The sequence below is a fragment of the Coregonus clupeaformis genome, unplaced genomic scaffold (assembly GCF_020615455.1).
Source record: "Coregonus clupeaformis isolate EN_2021a unplaced genomic scaffold, ASM2061545v1 scaf0328, whole genome shotgun sequence".
NCBI classification, from domain to species: domain Eukaryota; kingdom Metazoa; phylum Chordata; class Actinopteri; order Salmoniformes; family Salmonidae; genus Coregonus; species Coregonus clupeaformis.
In genome coordinates this window covers 190,936-214,620 of record NW_025533783.1, presented here as the reverse complement: position 1 = coordinate 214,620, position 23,685 = coordinate 190,936, and the positions used below count along the sequence as shown (strand labels likewise).

The 23,685-nt window shown below is 49.6% G+C and overlaps 3 non-coding genes and 1 pseudogene across 3 annotated transcripts; all 4 read right to left on the bottom strand.

Annotated features, from left to right (window-relative positions):
* Positions 1–3,623: 3,623 nt before the first annotated feature.
* LOC121558781 lies at positions 3,624–3,810 on the bottom strand. The gene has a single exon (XR_005998601.1). It is a non-coding gene; the product is annotated as a U2 spliceosomal RNA (small nuclear RNA).
* A 257-nt stretch (positions 3,811–4,067) lies between these two features.
* Positions 4,068–4,231, bottom strand: LOC121558777 (annotated as a pseudogene).
* A 5,533-nt stretch (positions 4,232–9,764) lies between these two features.
* LOC121558788 lies at positions 9,765–9,883 on the bottom strand. Its single transcript, XR_005998607.1, has one exon. It is a non-coding gene; the product is annotated as a U5 spliceosomal RNA (small nuclear RNA).
* Positions 9,884–10,264: 381 nt separating this feature from the next.
* On the bottom strand, positions 10,265–10,449 carry LOC121558793. Its single transcript, XR_005998609.2, has one exon. It is a non-coding gene; the product is annotated as a U2 spliceosomal RNA (small nuclear RNA).
* Between the last annotated feature and the right edge of the window lie 13,236 nt (positions 10,450–23,685).

Sequence of the window (23,685 nt, the reverse complement as noted above, 5' to 3'; positions counted from 1 at the left end):
CAGGAAGATCACGTCAGTAACTCAACCCACTCAAGTGACGCACCCCTCCCAGGGACGGCATGAAAGAGCACCAGCAAGCCAGTGACTCAGCCCCTGCAACAGGGTTAGAGGCAGAGAACCCCAGTGGAGAGGGGAACCGGCCCGGCAGAGACAGCAAGGGCTGTTCGTTGCTCCAGAGCCTTTCCGTTCACCTTCACACTCCTGGGCCAGACTACACTCAATCATATGACCTACTGAAGAGATAAGTCTTCAGTAAAGACTTAAAGGTTGAGACCGAGTCTGCGTCTCTCACATGGGTAGGCAGACTGTTCCATAAAAATGGAGATCTATAGGAGAAAGCCCTGCCTCCCGCTGTTTGCTTAGAAATTCTAGGGACAATTAGGAGGCCTGCGTCTTGTGACCGTAGCGTACGTATTGGTATGTACGGCAGGACCAACTCGGAAAGATAGGTAGGAGCAAGCCCATGTAACGCTTTATAGGTTAACAGTAAAACCTTGAAATCAGCCCTTGCCTTAACAGGAAGCCAGTGTAGGGAAGCTAGCACTGGAGTAATATGATCAAATTTCTTGGTTCTAGTCAGGATTCTAGCAGCCGTATTTAGCACTAACTGAAGTTTATTTAGTGCTTTATCCGGGTAGCCGGAAAATAGAGCATTGCAGTAGTCTAACCTAGAAGTAACAAATGCATGGATTAATTTTTCTGCATCATTTTTGGACAGAAAATTTCTGATTTTTGCAATGTTACGTAGATGGAAAAAAGCTGTCCTTGAAACAGTCTTGATATGTTCGTCAAAAGAGAGATCAGGGTCAAGAGTAACGCCGAGGTCCTTCACAGTTTTATTTGAGACGACTTTACAACCATCAAGATGAATTGTCAGATTTAACAGAAGATCTCTTTGTTTCTTGGGACCTAGAACAAGCATCTCTGTTTTGTCCGAGTTTAAAAGTAAAAAGTTTTCAGCCATCCACTTCCTTATGTCTGAAACACAGGCTTCTAGCGAGGGCAATTTTGGGGGCTTCACCATGTTTCATTGAAATGTACAGCTGTGTGTCATCCGCATAGCAGTGAAAGTTAACATTATGTTTTCGAATAACATCCCCAAGAGGTAAAATATATAGTGAAAACAATAGTGGTCCTAAAACGGAACCTTGAGGAACACCGAAATGTACAGTTGATTTGTCGGAGGACAGACCATTCACAGAGACAAACTGATATCTTTCCGACAGGTAAGATCTAAACCAGGCCAGAACTTGTCCGTGTAGACCAATTTGGGTTTCCAGTCTCTCCAAAAGAATGTGGTGATCGATGGTGTCAAAGGCAGCACTAAGGTCTAGTAGCACGAGGACAGATGCAGAGCCTCGGTCTGACGCCATTAAAAGGTCATTTACCACCTTCACAAGTGCAGTCTCAGTGCTATGATGGGGTCTAAAACCAGACTGAAGCATTTCGTACACATTGTTTGTCTTCAGAAAGGCAGTGAGTTGCTGCGCAACAGCTTTTTCTAAAATTTTTGAGAGGAATGGAAGATTCGATATAGGCCGATAGTTTTTTATATTTTCCGGGTCAAGGTTTGGCTTTTTCAAGAGAGGCTTAATCACTGCCACTTTTAGTGAGTTTGGTACACATCCGGTGGATAGAGAGCTGTTTATTATGTTCAACATAGGAGGGCCAAGCACAGGAAGCAGCTCCTTCAGCAGTTTAGTAGGAATAGGATCCAGTATGCAGCTTGAAGGTTTAGAGGCCATGATTATTTTCATCATTGTGTCAAGAGATATAGTACTAAAACACTTAAGTGTCTCTCCCGATCCCAGGCCCTCGCAGAGTCTGTGCAGATCCAGGACAGCTAAGCCCTGGAGGAATACGCAGATTCAAAGAGGAGTCCGTAATTTGCTTTCTAATGGTCATGATCTTTTCCTCAAAGAAGTTCATGAATTTATTACTGCTGAAGTGAAAGCCATCCTCTCTTGGGGAATGCTGCTTTTTAGTTAGCTTTGCAACAGTATCAAAAAGAAATTTTGGATTATTCTTATTTTCCTCGATTAAGTTGGAAAAGTAGGATGATCGAGCAGCAGTGAGGGCTCTTCGGTACTGCACGGTACTGTCTTTCCATGGTGGATGGGATTGCTTTCAACCCACCATAGCCCCCGGGATCCTCCCTCTGCTGGACAGTGACCCTCCAGGCCCCTGTCCAGATCCCATCGGGATCCTTCACCTGGGTCAGGGGCCCCTTCACGTTGCAGTACCTGCCCAACCATACTGCAATGTCCTCCGGCTGTACCATTTCATTGTACATATGGACAATAACAGTTTTGATGCTATTGTCAGTCAGCTTGATCACCTCGAATATTGCTGCCAGGGGATCCCTGCTTGTTCTGGGTGTTCTGGAGTTTCCCCCAGAACTCCCTCAAGAAGCTGGCGCCGGCGAAACTGACATCAAAGCCCTTCCCATACGGGAAGGTTAAAATGCAGTTCACCTGCGCAGCTATGAAACGGAGTTCCTTTTGGAGGAATTTTCTGGAGAAATCCAATCGGGATAACTCCATTGTTTTTCCTCCCTTCTCCTTTAACAGGAGGCGCACGGCGTGGTGCCTCCGCATGCCAGCCTGTGCTGCTGACATGATGGAGGCCCACTCCTTTTAAACCAACACCAGTGAGAAAATAAACAAGAAAATAGTGGGGGTTGGTGGCAGGCCCAGCTATGCTAGGCTAACAGGGCCTACCAAAACCCCGGGACACGAAACAAACTACCTAGCACAGCACCCAACTCAACTTATCAACAATAGAGAAAGATGGTAGGGGGAAGGGGTTTAAACTAAACACAAAGGACACGAGGGGAGGGTGGGAAATATAATAAAAAACACACCAAACAAACAAATTTATGGGGGCTAGGAGGCTAGCAAGCCGCACTAGCAAGTCAAGCTAAGCTAACAAGCTAGCAGGCCGGATGCTAAAACCTCCCAGTTGACAAAACAAACGAGGGAATTTTTAAATTGGGTAAAAAAACTAGGGAAACAATATGGATGGGGTGAAAGGACACAGAAAAAACAAACAAATACTCACAAGCTAAGCCAAATTGAGGGGCGAGGAGGCTAGCAGGCCTCACCAGCAGGCCAGGCTATGCTAACCAGCTAGCAGGCCGGCCAGCCAGCAAAATGGCCCCCCAAGTGACAACAAAAGGCAACAAACAATAAACCAAGATGAGGGAAAGTTCAGGGGGTGGAAATACAATTTAAGGGGATGGATGGATTACAGGGGGTTACAAAATGGACAGAAAGGAACAAACAATGCCTGCCAACCCTAAGGGGCGAGGAGGCTAGCAGGCCAGTCAAGCTAAAAGCTAAACAGGCCGGCTAGCCAGCAAGCCAACCCAGCTAGCAAACACTACACAAACAAAAAACAAGGGGGGTAAAACTAAAGGGAAACTAGGGCTACAAGAGGATGGGGAAACACAAAGAACAAAAAATAAGAAAGATAAAAGTAATAAAAGAAGCAACAAGAAAACACACAGAACAAATACGATTTAAAAAAAAAATTTTTTTAAGTAAAGACATAACACACAACAACAACAAGCTAACACAAAGAAAGGCAATAAAGAAATAAAGAAAAACCACTTAGCTCACCCTACAGGTGCTGGTGCACCTGTAGTCCATCACCAAAACACCACCTACCCAGGACAAAAAAAACAATAGTGAAACAGAAACAATTTTTCAACAAAAGCACAATGCTCTGCCCACCGGCCTCCGATTACTTCTAGAAATCAAGCACAGCAAAATACTACACTTGATCTTAGCCAAAAGGCCGAGAAGCGATTACCCACAAATTGACCCCTGCACAGACCCACTATCCCGGTGAAGTATTTGTTCTTTTTTTGGTCAAAAACAGACACACACAATCCTGGTGAATGCCAAAATATGTTATTATTTTTTTTTGAAAAATGGAGGGAAAACGCTGGACCGCACGAAAAGCGCTTCGCCCTTCTTTATTTTAGGATTTTTTTTTTCTTTCTCTCTTCTTCTGCTGGCTGTTGACCTACCTCCGTGTAGTTGTTTTCCTTGACAATGGGAGAAAAGTGTTGCACCATTCCCGGAGGTACTGCAATACCGGGTTGATTCGTGGAGCGGACGGAGCAAGCCCCATTTCCGACTCCCTGTTCGAAAAATCCATTTAATATGTAGTCCCCATCAGATATTAAACTGATAAGAACAGATTTTTTTTATTAAACAAAACCACTCATATTAAACACTAAGCCTTGTACAAAATGCTTGAAATTACAAGACAATGCAAACCCAAACCCGCACAATAACGAGTCATGAAAAAAAAAAATAATAATATACCTCAGCCACCCACTGCACCAAGGGAATAATGGACTCAACAAGCCAAATTGGCCCAATCTTGAAAACAGAACCTTTTAACAAACTGTCCTTTACTGATGAAGAGGTTTCCATCTCTCCTTAGAGGCATGGAAACCATATCTGTCCACATCAAAACGTCTTTCTCAGGTCAGCTCTAACCCTACTCACCACTCCACCTACTCCCCAGTCCATATTGGACTTAACCAAAACCCCCCTTGAATCCCACAGAGCTGCCTTCCCCAAAGAGATCAGGAGCCAAATTAAAAAAGACCCCCTCCCGCTGCTGATGCCCAAACCCAACCCCAACGTAACTGCTTCAAAAGATTAAATCCCCTTCACCTGAAACCAAGAACCCAGTTCCCTCCACACCCTTCGGCAAAGGAGCACTCCCAAAATGCATGACAGAGCGTCTCCTCGCCTTCACACCCCTCCCTTGGCCATACCTTAACCCTTGACAGGCTGTGCCTATGAAGGACTTCCCTAACGGGCAAACGCCTATGCAGACACAACCAGTTTAGATCTTTCAACCTGTTAGGTAGACCCTTCTGCTGAATCGCCTTCCATACCACTGGTCCCACCCCATAGATACCTACAGGACCCCGCTTAGCCACCAAGGTCCTGTATAAAGCCCTGTGGTCCATGCAGAGCAGACCCTCCAGGCACTCAGTGTGCCTTCTGCTCCACTTAACCGCATGTTGGAAATGAGCTGGGAGGGTCTCCGCCTTAGGGCGGGAGTTGTCCCAGGCTACCAACCTTCGCAGTGGGAAGGATAGCCAAAACAAAAGAGAAACCGTGGCTACAAGGGCTGACCAAACTTTTACATATCGAAGAAAAGAAAATAGTGTCCAACTTAAGAGGGAGGTCAGGAACACCCCTTCCCCCCTCCTCCACTGATTGCACCATCCAATCCCTTTTTACATATTCGTAGCCCCCCCAAACAAAGGAAAAAATAATTCGCACTAGGCCCTTCCTGTACCGAGGAGGCACAGGAAAAACATAGGCCAAATAAACCAAGGACGGAAGAATGTCTGCTTTAATGACAAGAACCCGACCACTCATAGAGAGCCGACAAGCTTTCCAAAGGCCCACCCGGGTGCGCACTTTTGCAATCCTCTGTCCCCAATTGATGCCCTCGCTACCTGCAATCTCAAAATCCACTCCCAGGACCCTCATCGGCCCCGAGCAGAGCGAGAGACCACTGAGGCCTTCCTGTCTCCCTGCCCAAGGCCCAAAAAACTTAACTGAGGATTTCCCCAGGTTGACCCTAGCCCCCGACGCCTGTCCGAACTCCCCCAGGACCTCCACCACCCTGGCAACACTCCCCTCGGACGTCAGAAACAAAGTCATGTCATCCGCATACTGGGAGATCTTGACCTCCGAAGAGCCACCGCCAGGGAGGCGGAGGCCCAAAATACTTGTGTCCGCCCGGAAAGCTGCTGCCAGAGGCTCAATGTACAACACATAAAGCAGTGGTGACAATGGGCAGCCTTGACGTACCCCTGTCTGCTGAGGGACCACCTCCCCTACATGCCCATTAACTAAAACCCTACTTCCCACTGCCGTATATAAAATCCCCACCCACCTCAAAAACCCTGCCCCAAACCCCATCCTTTCCAAAACTGAAAAAAGGAACCCATGGTGCACCTTATCAAACGCTTTTTCCATGTCTAAGCCCACCAACATGAGGTGCACCCCTCTGTCCTGGGCCCAAGCAATACAGTCCCTCACCAGACTCAGGTTCCAGTGAATGGACCTCCCCTCCACCCCACATGTCTGATCCTCATGTATGACATGGGGCAGAACCTTCCTGAGGCGGCCCGCTAAAACCCGGGCTACCACCTTAGTCTGCACACAATAGTGTAATGGGCCTATAATTCCCCAGGTTATCCCTTTCCCCTTTCTTAAATAACACCGTCAAGACCCCCTCCCTCATTGAAGACCCTAAAAGCCCTGAATGAAACACTGCATTAACTACAGAAAGAAAATCTCTCCCCAAAACCTCCCAAAAGGTAACATAAAACTCCAGAGGAATCCCATCAAAACCTGGCACCTTGTTGGTAGGTAAAGCCCGCAAAGCAGCCTCAACCTCCGTCAGCTCAAAAGGGCGGTCTAGGTCAACTACTGCCTCCGGGGGAACCTTCCTCCTCAAAAAACCCAAAAAGACACTCTCTTTCGAACCGTCTATGTCCTTCTCCCTAAAGGAATCTCGGTAGAATGCGGACGCTGCTTCCACCATCCCACTAGGGTCAGAGACCATTCCGCCCCCTTCTGTTCGCAGCTGGGCAATTACTGCTTTGGCCCGAGCAGCTTTAACCTGTTTAAAAAATATGAACTACTCGCCTCCCCAAACTCAAACTTATCCCTTTGACACCTGAAGAGAAAATCCCTGGCCTTCCCCTGAAAATACAGCCCCAACTTACTTTTTAAAACCTCCATCCTCTCCACATCCCTCCCCTCACCGTTGTTCTCAGCTGCCACCAAGGCCGCCAGTTCCCCCTGAAGCTGCCGAAAACCCCCCCTGTCAGCCCGAGCCTTAGCAACACAGTGAGAAATGGCCAGTGTGCGCACATTGCGCTTTACGCACTCCCACCATTCGACTAAAGAACCAAAATAGGGCTTGAGGTCACCCCATATCTCATAATGGGATTTAAAAGCCTCCCTGAAAGAAAAATCCCCCAAAATGTTTACGTTTAATTTCCAAAACCCTCTCCCAAATATAGGCGCCTCAACCGAGAACACCACCTGTACTTGGCAATGGTCAGAAAACCAGACAGGAGAAACGGTGACTCTCGAGACTGGCACAGATGCAGGTAAAAACATAAAGTCAATTCGGCTACGTGAACCCCTTGAGTTTGCCCATGTCATACCCTCCCCCGTGGGGTTGATGACTCTGAAAGAATCTCTAAAAGAAAATTTCTTAACAACAGACACCAAATAAGGTAGGCTAAAATCCCCGGTACCTTCAAAAGAGACATTGAAATCCCCCCCCAGCACCACAGTTCGGTTAGTAACACAAACATCTGTCAGGGCCAAAAATAACTCTTTCCTACCCCGAGGTTCAGCAGGTGCATAAACATTAATAAAGCGAAACCTCGCCCCCCTCCAGTCTGCATCAACCACTAAAACCCTCCCCTGTATGACAGAAAAACAACCCCCCACACAAAACTCCCTATCCCCAAACAGGATCCCCACCCCAGAGGAGTGCACCCCCCCTATCCCCCATCTGGATTCTCCCTTTACCCACTCTCTTGAAAAAACATAAACATCCCCCATGTCCCTTAAATGAACCTCTTGTAAAAAACAGACCTGAAAATAGACACAGTAAAGGTACTGAAACACTCCTCCTCTCTTCCCCACATCCCTTAACCCCCTGACATTCACTGTCACAGCTGTAAACAGGGCCATACAAAAGAAAGAAAAGAAAAACAAGATCATCCAAGGTCCGTATACTTTCCCCTCAGACAGGACCCTCCCCCATCCCCAAACCACTCACCTCTTCCAGATAGAGGTCACTGTTTGGCGTGCCCGGCGCCACAAACGAGCGTTCAGGACTGGAAGATGAGTCTACACGGGTTGGTACCTGTCCACAGACCAGCGATCCCTCCCCAGAGGTGGAAGAACAGTCTCCCCCGGACAACACCTGTGCACATTCCATCGAAGCCTCCTCAGGATCGGTGTCCACCCCTGAGGCGCCCTTCCTGGAAACTTCCAGACCCAAACAGGACCCTTGGACCTTATCTCCAGTGCTCCCTATCGAGGCTTCAGAGACCTCCAGTGCAGGAGCCTTCAATGACCCTGGATCCTGGATCTCGACCCCTACCTCCGACCCTTCATCCCCGGTATCAGGGTTCAGTACTGCAAACCGGTTGGAGACGGCCACCGATGGCCTCCTGTGTTCTTCCACCAACCCCCTGTCAGTGACCCTCCTCCTTTTCCCCTTATACTCCAAACTTGACTGCTCATTGCCTGAAGATGCCGATCCAGTTGCCCCGCCAGCCGAACTCGACCTCATCTTCCGCGAACGGGTGGGTGTAGCAGAGTCGTCTGACATCTCTCTCAGCGGACTATCCTCCCAGGCGCCCGTCAGCAACTCCATCTCCTCCAAGGTCTCCGTCGTCTGGACCTCCTCTGCTGCACTTCCCCCTGGAGCTTTTCCCATCTCATCTGCGACCGCTCTAATTTCCTTGAGAACCTCCTCTATTGGCCGTAGAGGAGAGTTCGCAGCATCTACCACGAGGCCATCGCCGGCTGCATCCGCATAGGTCCTTTGTTTCTTTGGGCAATCTTTGAAAATGTGGCCCTGCTTCCCACAGCCATTGCAGACTCGGGCCTCCCTGCAGTTGGCTGCCCCATGACCTGGCTTCCCACAGTTTCTGCATTTCAGCAGGGTGCACCCCGTGGCCAAGTGGCCAAAGCTGCGGCAGTGTCTGCAAAAACTTGGCTGGCCTGAATAAAACAGGTACCCCCGGTCCGCACCAATGGAGAAATAGGCTGGTGGGTGAACCAGCTTATCGACTCCTTCCGGATCCCTGTTCAGTACGACCCAGAACTGCCTCCTTCCCGACCATATCCCGTACCCATCCCTTAGATATCGTACTCCGGGACTCACTTTCCCAAACCGGCCTAGAAAAGCACCGATGCTGTCATCCCCCACATAGGGATTGTACATGTGCACAGTTATGATCTTCAAATCCAACCGGCACAAGGGGAAAACCTGGAAATTCGAAAAAGGCTCGCTCGTTGCCTTCTCTTTGCAAATATCCATACACCGCCTGTACAAGGCCTGGCTGTTCAGTGAAAGATCATACCCCTCTGCAGCTGTGTTCCGCTGGAGGCAGTAAACATGCCCTGGGTCCACCCTTAAACCTTCAATGATCACCGTCCTGATGAACCATTCTCGATTCCCAATCTGCTTGCCCTTGTTCTTCCATACGAACTGCAAAGTATTGCGCAGTCCAGCCCCTCTGGCTGACTGATGATCCTGCCCTCCGGCCATGACTTTCTGGCTCAGCGGGCTTTGGGGCACCTCGGTACCAAGCTTGATATGAGCCAAAAGGCCGAGAAGCGATAACCCACAAATTGACCCCTGCACCCGCCGGGCACCCGGGGGTCTCGGGAGACCTCAGCAGTTTGGCTAAAGTGTGCTCCTCCCATCGCAACCCCTCCACGTTTTTTTCCAAAAAGTCGCCAATGCGTCATGTCCCTACTAGCTCTTTACGTCCAGTGCTACTATTTGTTCAAAGGCCGGAAAATACGCCAGTCGTCGTTGTCGGGCTTGAATTCAATTGGCCGAGTGACTACTTTGACTGGAAAAATACACCGGTCAGCCAGCACGAACTCAAATGCCTGAGCAAAAAGTCTGCGCGGCAGGCAGACGCCGTCTCTGTTGATTTCTCTTGAAACAAGATATCGGGCTCTGCCAGAAGCAAAGGCCCTCCAAAAATACGTTGAACTCGTAAATGTGTTCCTCTCCACGGAAGTCTTTAGTAAAAGGCGAAAGGCTTGTGCGTAATGAAGAGAAACCAGAGTCGTATGGAAGTCAGAGGTCGGGGCCCGAGACGCACTCTGTTTACTCTAGGCCGGGTTCTCGCGGGTTGTCCCCGAACCCACTCGCCAAGTTTTCGGGGGCTGTGGGGAAAAAGTCAGACAGACAGACACTATCCTGGTGAACTATTTGTTCTTTTTTTGGTGAAAAACAGACACAGACAGACACACACACAATCCTGGTGAATGGCCCAAAACGTTTTATATTTTTTTATTTTTTTTAAAGAAAAATGGAGGGAAAACGCTGGAACACACGAAAAGCACTTCGCCCTTCTTTCAGTTTGGAATTTTTTTTCTTCTTCTTTCTCTCTTCTTCTGCTGGCTGTTGACCTACCTCCGTGTAGTTGTTTTCCTTGACAATGGGAGAAAAGTGTTGCACCGTTCCCGGAGGTACTGCAATACCGGGTCGATGCGTGGAGCGGACGGAGCAAGCCCCATTTCCGACTCCCTGTTCGAAAAATCCATTTAATAAGTAGTCCCCCGATGGGGGACGTATCAGATATTAAACTGATAAGAACAGATTTGTTAGTTTTTTTTCTTTTGGAAAAGTTTTGATTGATCAATTCCTTTAAAACAGCTCACATTTTAAATACATTTATACACATAAAAAAGGCATAAAAGTGCATTAAAACCAGCATTACATTTACATTTAAAAGGTACAAATTGTTTATTTGAAACAATAAAACAATCCTACATAAAAGTACCCATTCTAGTAAAAGCCGATTTAGTAAAAGCCATTTAAAATGTGTACAAATGATTTAACAAAGTAAAACAATTTTAAGACATAAAAAGCCTGTCAAAAGTCACTTTGTTAAAAAAAGCTGTCTTCGGTCCTTTGTACAAGAACGGGGTGAGTCCTTATCAAAAAAGCCTCCTCCTGCTCTTCCTGAATCGACTCCGTACCCGTCCGTCGGGGCCCAGAGGAGACTCCTCCCCTAGGCGCATCGCCCTAGGCGCCGCAGCGCTGTCAGGCCGTGGCCGCCGGGACCTTGGGTGTTGTGGGGGACCCTTCGCCTGGGGTCGAGGCCCCCTGTCGTTCGTACCACCCCAGGGCTTCACCTGTTTCCCTACCAGCAGGTTACGGGAGGACCACAGTGCGTCCTTCAGACACGTGAGGGTGGGCCAGAGTTTTGTGAAGGCCTTTGTTGTTATAGGCCTTCGGCCCACCCCATAGAGCACGAGCTGGGGCGTTAGGTCCTCCCCTGCTGGCAGGCGTGGGGAGATCAGGGGGCCTGCTTCCTTCCACAGGTCCCGTGCGGCTCTGCACTCCCAGAGCAAGTGCCTCACCGACTCCTCTTGGCCGCAGCCTGGTCGGGGGCACGCGGATGTCCTCGCCATGCCCCGGGAGTGCATGACGGCCCTGACCGGGAGGATCTCATGGGCGACCATCCAGGACAGGTCACGGTGCCAATTCAGCAGAGCAGGATGGGCCACGTTGCGCCAAACCGTTGTGGGCTCGCCTATAGCAAGCCCGCGCACTGGACACACCGGTTCCTGTTCCTGCACAAGAGAGAGAAGAGAGCGGTGTTTAGTTAAAACTGTGACAGGCTCTTTTTCCAGTTTAAAATGTCTTAACTTTTGGAGCTGTACATATTGTGTGGGGAGCAGGTAAGAGACTGGGGCTCGCAGGTCCACTGGGATCAGCCTCAGAGACCTGAGGTAAGACCCCAGCCAGAACCGTGCGAGGGCCTGGGTCTTGTTGCTGACCGGGGAGGTGGCAAGAGTGAGATGTAACGCTGTGTAGCGGCTGCCCAGGAACAAGTAGAGGTCAGGCAAGCCTTTCCCCCCCTTGAGCCTGGGCCTCTTCACCACCTCCCTCCTCAGCCTCTCCCACTTGCTTCCCCACAGAAAATAAAAAAGCATCCGGTCCAGAGCTAATAATGTTTTCCTAGGGGGGATAAAAACAGAACTGATTAATAAAAGCACAGGTAAAATCACAGCCTTGATGATTAAAATCTTGCCCTCAAAAGTCAGTCGTCTCAGTCCCCAAAAACCCAGTCTCTCTGTCTAACAGTCGCTAAAATCCCGGTCCAATTGCCACTACCTCCTCCCTCTCTGTCAAATTTAACCCCCAGAACCCTTATGTCCGTCATTTTAACTGTCAGTGGTAGTCCTGTCAAGTCTGAGTCTGCCCACGGTCCGAAAAATTGGGCCTCTGTCTTACCCCTGTTCAGTCTCGCCCCAGAGGCTCGTCCGTACCAGTCAGTCCTGTCTAGAGTCCTGTCAACAGATGAAAGGTCAGTGCATAAAATGTTTACGTCGTCCATGTAAAAAACGCACTTGGCGGTCATCCCCCCACTCCCCGGGATACCCACCCCACTGATCCGTTGGTCCCTTCTCAAGACCTGTGCCAGTGGTTCTATGCAGGCCACAAACAGGAGGGGAGATAATGGACATCCCTGACGGACGCCGCAGTGTACTCCCACTGCTCTTGACAAATGCCCATTTACAAGAATTCTGCTGGTGATGTCCCCATACAGCAATCCCACCCAAGCTAGAAACCTTTCAGGGAACCCCATTTTTTGCACTACCTTGAAGAGGTACTGGTGCGAGACCCGATCAAAAGCTTTCTCAAAATCTAAATTTAGGACTATAAGCCGCATGTTTCTGTCTCTCGCATAACAGATGGCATCTCTGATCAGTACTAGGCTGTCCGTGATCTTCCTTCCCGGAATGGCACAGGCTTGATCCGGGTGGATCACCTCCCCTAAAACAGAAGACATTCTGAGTGTTAAAACCTTGGTAAAAAGTTTACAGTCAAAATTTAAAAGGGTAATCGGTCTCCAGTTTCTAAGGTCAGTCCTGTCGTTTTTCTTGTGTAAAAGAGTCACGATTCCTGTTCTAAAACTGTCAGGTAGTCTGTCAAGTGTTTCAAAGTCAGTAAAAACAGTCAGAAGTTCGTCGGGTAAAACATCCCAAAAGGTCAGATAAAACTCCAAAGGTCCTCCCCCGGTGATTTTCCCCTTTTAAAATGTCTCAGTCCTTTGTGAAGTTCGGTCATCGTCAGGTCTTTTATTAGGTCGTCTGTGTTGGGTAAAAATCTATCAATGTATGATAAAACATCCCCCATGGTTTCCTCACACACGTCTTTTTTCCCAAACAGTTCCCCATAAAAATCCTCGACTACCTCTTTTATTCCCTCTGTGTCTGTTTTTAAAACCCCATCTTTATCTTTTAATCCTGTCATTGTCCTACCCTTACTATCTTTTTTAAAAAGTACCTAGTGCACTTCTCCCCCTCTTCTAATTCCCTTTCCTTGCTTCTTAAAATAACCCCCTTGCTCTTCTGTTCTGCTAAAAATGCCATTTCTTTCTTTACTTCTTTGATGTCTTCGTTAAAATCAAGGCCTTGTTGGTTTAGGTTAAAATAACGCTCCAGTCGCTTCTGCAGTCCCAACATGCGTCTATCTTTTTCCTTACTTTTTCTCTTTCCTATCTCTCTAAAGAAGGTCCTCGTCTTACCCTTCACCATTTCCCACCACTGTGCTCGTGTATCAAAAAAGTCCTGTAGCGTCTGCCACTGGCTGAACTGCTCCCTGTACTGGCTAACTACTCTATCATCTTCTAAAAGGGAGCAGTTCAGTTTCCAGGGCCCTCTTCCTACAGTCACACCCGAAGTTAGTGAAAGGGTGCACGTCAGCATTACATGGTCTGAGAAGAAAGTAGGGGTTATTCTAGCATCAGTTGGCGGGCAGTCGCGGGTAAACAGATAGTCAATGCGAGAGGCTCTGGTGCCGTCACCACTGGTCCAGGTGAAGCCCTCCTCTCTTGGATGCAGGGTTTTAAAACAGTCCGTTAGTTTAAAATCCCTGCACAACCCTTGCAATAAAACACTAGACCTATCTACCTTAAAATCTTCTCCCGCTCCTCTCCTGTCTGCTCTACTTAAAACACAGTTAAAATCCCCACCCACCACTAGAGGATCCCTCCCCAGCATGTGGGACTGCAGGTCTTCTAAAAGCGCGCACCGGTCATGTTTGTTATTAAAACCATATACATTTAGTACGTTAAAATCCCTCCCCATAAAAGTACATTTGGCTAAAAGAGCACGTCCCCCAACCACCACTGTGCTCCCCTTCACCACCACCTGTGGGGTCTTGAATAAAATAGCAACACCATCGTTTTTATTAAAATTGGATCCACTCCAAATGGAGGGCCCATGCTGCCACTTCTCCTCCCATTTCCTGTAAGAGGTTAAAAAGGGTAGACCACACTCCTGCAATAAACACATCTGAATTAAAACTTTCTAAAAAGGATAAAACCGATTGTGCTCTTACTTCGGTTTTTACACTCCTAACATTAATGGTGGTGATGTTAAAAGCCATAAAAGAGGTTAGTAAACAGTGCTAAAAGGAAAGAAGGCATTAAAACAGTTTAAAAGGGGTTATTTATTAGAAACGTTCTCTCTCTCCCTGCGGGGTAAGGGGGGGTGGCAGGGAGAGGAGGTAAAAACTGGGTTTAAAAAGGATTCCTGGTTAGGTGAGTTGGATGGGAAGACCCTGGACTCATCCTCCCCCTGGGAGCTCTCCCACTCCAACTTTCCTTTTTTCTTCTCGCCCTGTTCGGGGTCGGAGAGCTCCTCTGCGTTTCTCTTCCGTAGGGGAAGGTGTTCGCCCAGGGTCTCTCCCACCTCTCCCACACTCTCCTCACTTGACAGTGTCGTTTTTTTTTTTTTTTTTTTTTTTGGGGTGGGTAGAAGGATTAATTTATCCTATCCCAGGTATTCCTTAAAGAGGTGGGGTTTCAAATGTCTCCGGAAGGTGGTGAGTGACTCCGCTGTCCTGGCGTCGTGAGGAAGCTTGTTCCACCATTGGGGTGCCAGAGCAGCGAACAGTTTTGACTGGGCTGAGCGGGAACTATGCTTCCGCAGAGGAAGGGGAGCCAGCAGGCCAGAGGTGGATGAACGCAATGCCCTCGTTTGGGTGTAGGGACTGATCAGAGCCTGAAGGTACGGAGGTGCCGTTCCCCTCACAGCTCCATAGGCAAGCACCAGATGTAACAGATGCGAGCTTCAACTGGAAGCCGGTGACAAACTGTGCCCACATAAAGCTGTACCAACAGCAGAGCTTTCTTTTCAGCACCATGGAGTGAATCCTTACCACTGCTACACCTGGCTATCAGTGGAGCCTTGTCTGACAGCTGAAACAGTTCATTCAGCCTCATTGAAAAACATAGCTGATATGGCTGACTTGCTTAAAATGTGGTTTTGACTGACAATTGAGATGTACAAACTATGGCATAAGGGAACTACGAGCGGATAAGAGGCAATCCATAATTTAGCTTAAGACATTCATGAGCGAGCTAGGACTGATGTAGTCAATAACTAAATGTATTTCTTCAGCATTTTTGAAATGTACAGCGACAGAATTCAGAACACGGGCCGTTCTTACAGTATTCTCCCTGTACACAAAGTCAGAACCGTAGGATAAATAAAGGGGGCATATAAGCAGACAATGAAAGCTCTTAGAATATTCGATGATTACATTTCTCTAAAACAGGCTATGGGCTACATGTGCACCACCAAGTCAGAACAGTAGGCTAAGTTGAGGGAGGAAAGGGACCCAATTATTAGGGTGAGGCACATGGGCTACTAACAGCTTACTACACAACATACACTTAGTATTACTTTCTTAGCTACAGTATACATATCTCCCTGGCATATTACATCATTTATGCAGCAGAATACAACACATTTTTGGACTCACCTTGTTGTGCTGTGCTCACTTGAACAGGAAGGTGGCACGGCGGTCCTTCTTGTGGGCTCTAGAAAGAGGCCCGAAATCCCGACTTAGAATTCAGAGTTGGATGACCGCTCAATTATTTTCCGTATTTTCCCAGTCGGAGCGAGTTTCTTCTGAGTTTCCAGTTGTTTTGAACGCGGCAGAAGTCATGCTGGATTGGCAGCAACGTAGTGACCTCTACGCTCCGTATTTTCTGCTGGCTGCCCCACCACCACACAAAGCACTCAGCTAGGCTGAAACACCTGCATTTTGAAGCTGCCTTACTCAAGACAGCAAAAAAGAGACCATGTTTGTATACAGCTTTATTAACTGAAATTTTTAAAAAATACTTAAACAAAACATTTCAGCAAAATGTGACACCACAGTCAATTTACATTTCCCCCTACAGGATGCAAATTTACTTCCGGTTAGCTCACTCACCATCTCTCCAGAGCCGTCTTTCTCGGCCCTTTCTCCTTCAGGGGTCACATCAGTCTGGGGCGGGGGGGGTTGGGGTGGGGAGGGTTTTTGCCTCCACTCCCACTTCTCCCACCACCGCACCTTCCGCGCACTCCACCTTATCTACCACTTCCTCCACTACTGCCACCACTTCCTCGACAACCGCCACCACCTCCTCCACCACCTCCTCCACTACCGCCACCACCTCCTCCACCACCTCCTCCGCTACCTTGGCAACTTCCGCTTCCTTCTTCTGGCGCTCGGAAGCCCGGTCCGCAGCCGCCGCCTCCATCCTGCCAGCCCTGACCTTATTGGCCCAGGAGGAGGGGCAGCTGCGGATGAGGTGGGACCGCTCGCAAAGAGGTTGCACGACCTTCCGTTCGTGCACTCCTCGTAGCGATGGCCCACGTCCCGGCACTTCATACAGACCACCTTTTCACAGGCGTCTGCTAGGTGGCCATGTTCACCACACTTACGGCACAGCTTTGGCTGGTCCTGGTAGTGAACATGGCCCCTGTTCTCTCCGAGGACTATGGTGGATGGGATGGCTTTCAACCCACCATAGCCCCCGGGATCCTCCCTTTGCTGGACAGTAACCCTCCAGGCCCCTGTCCAGATCCCATCGGGATCCTTCACCTGGGTCAGGGGCCCCTTCACGTTGCAGTACCTGCCCAACCATACTGCAACGTCCTCCGGCTGTACCGTCTCGTTATACATACGGACAATAACAGTTTTCATGCTGTTGTCCGTCAGCTTGATCACCTCAAACATTGCTGCGAGGGATCCCTGCTTGTTCTGGGAGTTCTGGAGTTTCCCCCAGAACTCCGTCAGGAAGCTGGCGCCGGCGAAACTGACATCGAAACCCTTCCCATATGGGAGGGTTAGGATGCAGTTCACCTGCGCAGGTACGAAACGAAGTTCCTTTTGGAGGAATTTCCTGGAGAAATCCAATCGGGATAACTCCATGGTTTTTCCTCCCTTCTCCTTTAACAGGAGGCGCACGGCGTGGTGCCTCCGCATGCCAGCCTGTGCTGCTGACATGATGGAGGCCCACTCCCTTTAACCCAACACCAGTGATAAAAAAAGACACAATAAAATAGTGGGGGAGGCTGGCAGGCCCAGCTATGCTAAGCTAACAGGGCCTACCAATTCCCGGGACACAAAACAAACTACCTAGCACAGCACCCAACTAAACTTATCAACAATAGGGAAAGACTGTGGGGGGGAGGGGTTTAAACTAAACACAAAAGGACACGAGGGGAGGATGGGAAATATAATAATAAAAAACACACCAAACAAACAAATTTACAGGGGGCTGGGAGGCTAGCAGGCCGCACTAGCAAGTCAGACCAAGCTAACAAGCTAGCAGGCCGGGTGCTAAAACCTCCCAGTTGACAAAACAAACAAACAAGCAAACAAGAGGGACACGAGGGAAGGATGGGAAATATAATACAAAAAACACACCAAACAAACAATGTACAAGGGCTAGGAGGCTAGCAGGCCGTGCTAGCAAGTCAGGCTAAGCTAACAAACTAGCAGGCTGCTAAACCTCCCAGATGACAAAACAAACAAGAGGGAAAAAAATGGGTATAAAACGAGGGAAATAATATGGATGGGGTGAAAGGACACAAAAAAACAAGACGAATACTCACAAGACAAACCAAATTGAGGGGCTAGGAGACTAGCAGGCCTCACCAGCAGGCCAGACTAAGCTAACCAACTAGCAGGCCGGCCAGCCAACAAAATGGCCCCCTAAGTGAAAACAAAAGGCAACAAACAAAAACCAAGACAAGGGAAAGTTCAGGGGATGGAAATACGATTTGAGGGGGTATGGATGGGTTATGGGGGGGGTACAAGACGAACAGAAAGGAGCAAACAATGCCTGCCAAGCCTAAGGGGCGAGGAGGCTAGCAGGCCAGCCAAGCTAAAAGCTAGACAGGCCGGCTAGCCAGCAAGCCAACCAGGCTAGCAAACACAAACAGAAAACAAGAGGGTAAAACTAAAGGGAAACTAGGGCTACAAGAGGATGGGGAAGCACAAAGAACAAAAATTAAGAAAGATAAAAAGAACAAAGGAAACAACAACGAGCAAACACAGAACAGATAATATTTTTTGGGTTTTTTTTCTAAAGTAAACACAAAACACACAACAACAACAACAAGCTAACAAAAATAAAGGCAATAAATGAATAAAGAGAAAACACTTAACTCACCCTACAGATGCTGGTGCACCTGTAGTCCACCACCAAACCACCACCTACCCAGGACAAAAAACAATAGTGAAACAGAAAAAAATTTTTTTTACAAAAGCACAATTTGCTGATCACTTCTCAAAATCAAGCCCAGTAAGATTTTTTTTTTTTTTTGAAAAAATATTTATTACGCTCAATGCCATTCATACTTTACAAAATCATACATTTCATTCCCACTCAAATAATATTGGCATTTTTAAATCAAGACAATAACAAACCCCAAACAAAAAACTCAGGGGAGCATCTTCCCTCCCCATCATCCTACAAACTACCTCTCCCTATATCTCCCTGTCCCTAAACTATCCCATTAAACCATCTAACTTAACCCCAGCCCTAAACCCCCTTTCCACCTCTCCCGGGCAGCGTGCTGCCCCCACTTCCTCTCCTCCCTCTTCATCCTCCCCCTCAAATCTCCTTCCACCCTCCTCACTACCCCTTCCACCCCCCAATCTCTCCCTGTCTTAACCATGTTCTGCCTAGCTTCCCACAGCCCCCGTTTAAAGAGACTCATGAGAAGCCAGAGCAGAAACCTATCCCTCTCTGTCCCTCTCGCTCTCCCTACACCCCTCTCTAACTTCGCCCACGTCAACACAAAATCCCCTCTTACCCTTCCTAACAACACCCGTGCCCTAGCCCATAATACTCCGGCAAAGGCACAGTCCCAAAATACATGACGCACAGTCTCCTCCCCGCCACAAGACGGCCTTGGGCAGGTGGGGGATCTCGCCAAGCCATGTCGGTACATGATGGACCGTACCGGCAAACACTTGTGGAGGCTCAACCAATTCAGGTCCTTGAGCCTATTGTCCAGGCCCCGCGCCTGCACTCCCTCCCACACCACTGCCGGGATGCCCACTACCGGCGCCAGACTCCCTGCCTGTCTGACCTCCTCGTACAGGTGCCTGTGAACTAAACCTACTCGGGCAACTTCAACCTCGGGGTGTGCACGCAGCCACTTGGCCGCATGGCCGAAGTGCCACGGCAGCTGTTCCGCCCGAGGACCCGTGTTAGACCACACCATTACGCTTCTCGCCTGATACGAGAAGAACACCCGCAGGAGGTAACCGGACGGGTGTATTACCGGCTGAGCAAGCTCCGTCAACAGAAAAGAAACAAATTGTGTCCAGCTTGAGGGGGAGATGTGGTACCCCCCTACCTCCCTCCCCGATGGGGCAGAGCATGCGCGCCCTGGCGACCCACTCGTACCTGCCACCCCACATGAACTGAAACACTAGCCTCACCAGAGGCCTCCTCAGACAAGCCGGCAATGGGTAGATGTATGCCAAGTACAAAAGAGACGGCAATACATCCACCTTGAGAACCAGGACCTTGCCTATAAAGGACAATGACCTAGCCCTCCACATCGCTAGCTTCCTCTGTACCACTGCGATACCCATGTTCCAGTTCAGCGTCGCTGAGCCGGAGGTCTCAAAATGGACCCCGAGAATCCTCAGGGCCCCCTTACAGAGAGATAACCCCCCGGGCACATCCGTCCTACCACGCCATCTTCCGAAGAACTTAACGGATGACTTTGCGTGGTTAAAAACCGCTCCCGACGCCCGGGTGAAGTCCCCAATAATGGCAAGGGACCTTGTCAGGCACGAGTCCTTGCAAAGCAGCAAGGAAGTGTCATCGGCGTACTGCGTCAACTTGACGCGCAACCCACCGCTTCCAGGAATCAACAAGCCTTCCACCCCTGTGTCTGCCCTAATGGCAGCCCCCAGAGGCTCCATGTACAGAACGAAGAGGAGAGCCGAGAGCGGGCACCCCTGCCTGACCCCAGACTCGAGGTCAAAAACGTCACCCAAGTGACTGTTTACGCTAACCCGGCACCCCGCTCCGACATATAATGTACGGATCCATCCTATAAACTCCTCCCCAAATCCTAATCTACCTAACACCCTGAATAGAAAATACCTATTCACGCGATCAAAGGCTTTCGCCTGATCTAGCGCTGCTACCATTAGAGGCAACCCTCTATCTTCTACCCAAGCGATGGAGTCCCTGATCAACTGTAGGTTCCATCTAATGGAGCGGCCCTCTACCCCGCACGTCTGATCCTCGTGGACGACGTAGGGAAGGGCTGTGCGCAACCGGTCTGCTAAAACCTTTGCAAGTATCTTGTAGTCTACGCACAGCATGGTCAACGGCCGCCAGTTGCCAAGGTCTGTTACTTCCCCCTTCTTATAAAGAAGTGACAGCACACCAACAGCCATTGATCCCCCCGGGACCCCCGTCCCAAGGATGGCCTTCAAGACTTCAAGGACCACCGGTCCAAGTATACCCCAAAACTTGAGATAAAACTCGGCCGGCAACCCATCCATCCCGGGCACCTTCCCTTTTCCCATCCTCCTAAGAGCGCACTCAACCTCTTCTAGGGAAATCTGAGCCTCCATCGCTTCTCTAATGTCCTCCGGCAAACGCCGGGACAAGTGTTCTAAAAACACATTTCCCTGCTCTACATCTATTTCCCTCTCCTTAAATAAACCTCGGAAATGGTCAGTTGTCACCCTGACCATCTCCTCTGGCTCTCTGACTATCCTACCATTTTCTTCCCTAACCCCATTCATTACCTTCCTACTCTGTCTACTCCTAACCGACTTAAAGAACATAGCGGAACAAGTCTCATTATGTTCTAGAAAGCCATTATGCGCACGCTCCAGGAAAGCTCGAGCCTTCCGCTCCTGCAGCTCCCTGAGCTGCGCCTTCAGGGCTGCTGATCTCTCCCAGTCAATCGACCCGCCGAGGTTGCCTGCCTCGTACTCGAGTTCGAGCAACCTTTGGATACGATCCACCTCCCTCCTTTCCTCCCTTTTTTTCCTCTTACAATATCCTATTATAAAGGCCCTAATCCTAACCTTAACTAAATCCCACCACTCTAACACCCCCTCACATATGGACCGGAGGCCTTCCATCCTCCGAAAGAAAATGCAAAAGGCGTCAACGAAAACTTGCTCCTCCAACACATCCCGATCTAATTTCCAGTACCCCCTACCGAAGAGGCAGACTGGCGACCCCACCTGCAGGAGCACCCCGTCGTGATCCGAAAAGAAAACAGGCAACAGCCGCCCAGAGAACTGACCCAAAGACCTGGATATAAAAATGTAGTCAAGCCTCCGCGGGAGTTGCGCCACGTGGGACCAGCCATTGTCGGAGTAGTGTGCAGGCCACCATCAACCAAACCATGGCAAGCCATTAGCCCGGTGATGGCACCTGCACTGCTATCCCCCCCTACCCCTAAATCTATATTAAAATCCCCTCCTATCACCAAGTGCCTATTTGTAACACACAGGGGCGCCAGACAGTCCACCATCTCCCTCCTGTCTGCCGCCACCTGTGGCCCATACACCCCCACTAACCTATACCTACTATCCCTAAAAGTAACATCCACCCCCAAAACCCTGCCCTGTATCACAACAAAAGTATCCTCTATTTTCACCTCCCTATTCCCAAACAAAATCCCTACCCCTGTTGAATGAACCCCACCTATACCCCAAACTGACTCCCCCTTATCCCACTCCCTCCTAAACCTTTCAACATCCCCTCCATCCCTCAGGTGAACCTCCTGTAAAAAACAAACATCAAAACCCACCCCTTCCAAAAAACTAAAAACTGCCCTCTTAACAAAATCCCTCAACCCCCTTATATTTAAACTGAAAATATTAACAGAAAGATCCATTATAAAATAAACCTCACATCAACAAAACGGAAACCAACAAAAACAAAAACAGGAGACTCACCCGATGCTCCCCTGCTCCATCTCATCCGGCAGGGACGTCTTCTCCTCTCCTGACGTCCCCCCGTCCTCCTCCATCTCTCCAACCCAGAATGCAGGCATAGTGTTAAGCCTTGTAAAGCCCTGCATCCTGGGTTCCCCCTCAACACCCTCCAATCCTCCCTCCCTGTAGGCTGCTGGGCTAATAGTAGGGGACCCCCCCACCCCAAACAGGAGTTGAGATCCCCCCTCAGCCAACCAGGCCTGAACCAACCCTTGGGAGTCACCCTCCACCAAACGTTGAGGGACTGAGGAAACCAACGAGGACAAGGGCGTTCTTCCTCCCCCATCCCTCGCTTGGCCAACCCCTCCCCCCACCCCCACTCCTCCCCTCACAGCCTGTCGAGCCCCCCCTCCTCTTCCCTTTCTTCTTCTTTGGTGTTGGAGGCAATGGGGAGACACCACCCCCCTTCTCCGCTATCTCCTCCACCATTCCCCTCATCTCTTCAACTAAGGCGCTCGACATGCTGTCCATCACGCTGTCCCCCCACTCCTTCACTCCTTCTCCCTTCTCCGCTCCTTCTTCTGGTCCCGTCTCAGCTTCTCCTTCCATTCCCGTCACCGTTTCCTCCTCCTCCTCCTCCTCCTCTCTCTCCACTGACCCAGCCTCCTTCTTCTCCGCTCCTTCACCTCCTTCCGCCTCCTTCCCCTCCTCTCCTCCTGTTCCAGCCTTCTCTTCTCCTCGCCCCTCTCCTCTCGCAGCCTCCTTCCTCCCGTCCTCTTCCTGTGCATTCTTTTCCCCCGTGCCATTACTGTCTTCCGCTCCCTTTCTTTCTCTTCTCCCTCCATCCCCCGCTCCCCCCTCCAGCTGCGGACGCATACGACCTCTTACGAGTCGGGCAATCACGCCACAGGTGTGCTACCGAGCCACACCCGTGGCAAGCCTTGGGCTCGTCACAATCCTTGGCCTCGTGCTCTCCCGACCCACAGAACCTGCACTTTCTGGTGTTGCACGAGGCCAGGATATGGCCGTAGACCATACACCGCCTGCAGAACGGAGGCTGACGGGCATAAAACAATGTCCCCCTGTCAGCCCCCAGGGAGAACATTGCCGGAGGATGGAGGTAGCCACCCAAACCCTTCGGGTCCTCCCTGAGAAGCACCTGGAACCCTCTCCTCCCGTTCCAGAATCCCAGGGAGTCCCTGAGGTGCCTCACTGAGGAGACGTTGTCAACATATCTCCCCAGAAAGGCCCTCACCTCCTCATCCTTTACATGTGGATTGTACATAGTCACGGTGACCACCCTGAAATTGTTCCTTGCCAGGCTGGTCACCTCGTAATGGCACAGGGGTCTTGCTCCTTTCCCTTCCCTCACCTTCTTCATAACGCCCTCATGCTTCTCCTCCAAGTGGAACGTTACATCATAAGCGTTCTCCAATGGGTTCCCTTGAAGGCAAAGAACATCTTTTACCTGTAGCTTCAGGCACCCCATCAGGATATTTCTCCCAAACGTCTCTCTTCCCCACGGCTCCATCTCCTTGTCCGTCCAGGTAAACCTCACCGTGTTGGCCAGTCCCATCCCTGGTATTGGCTTCTGCTGCTCCATTTCTTCCCAAAAAAGCTCTCTTAACAAAAGAAGCCAAT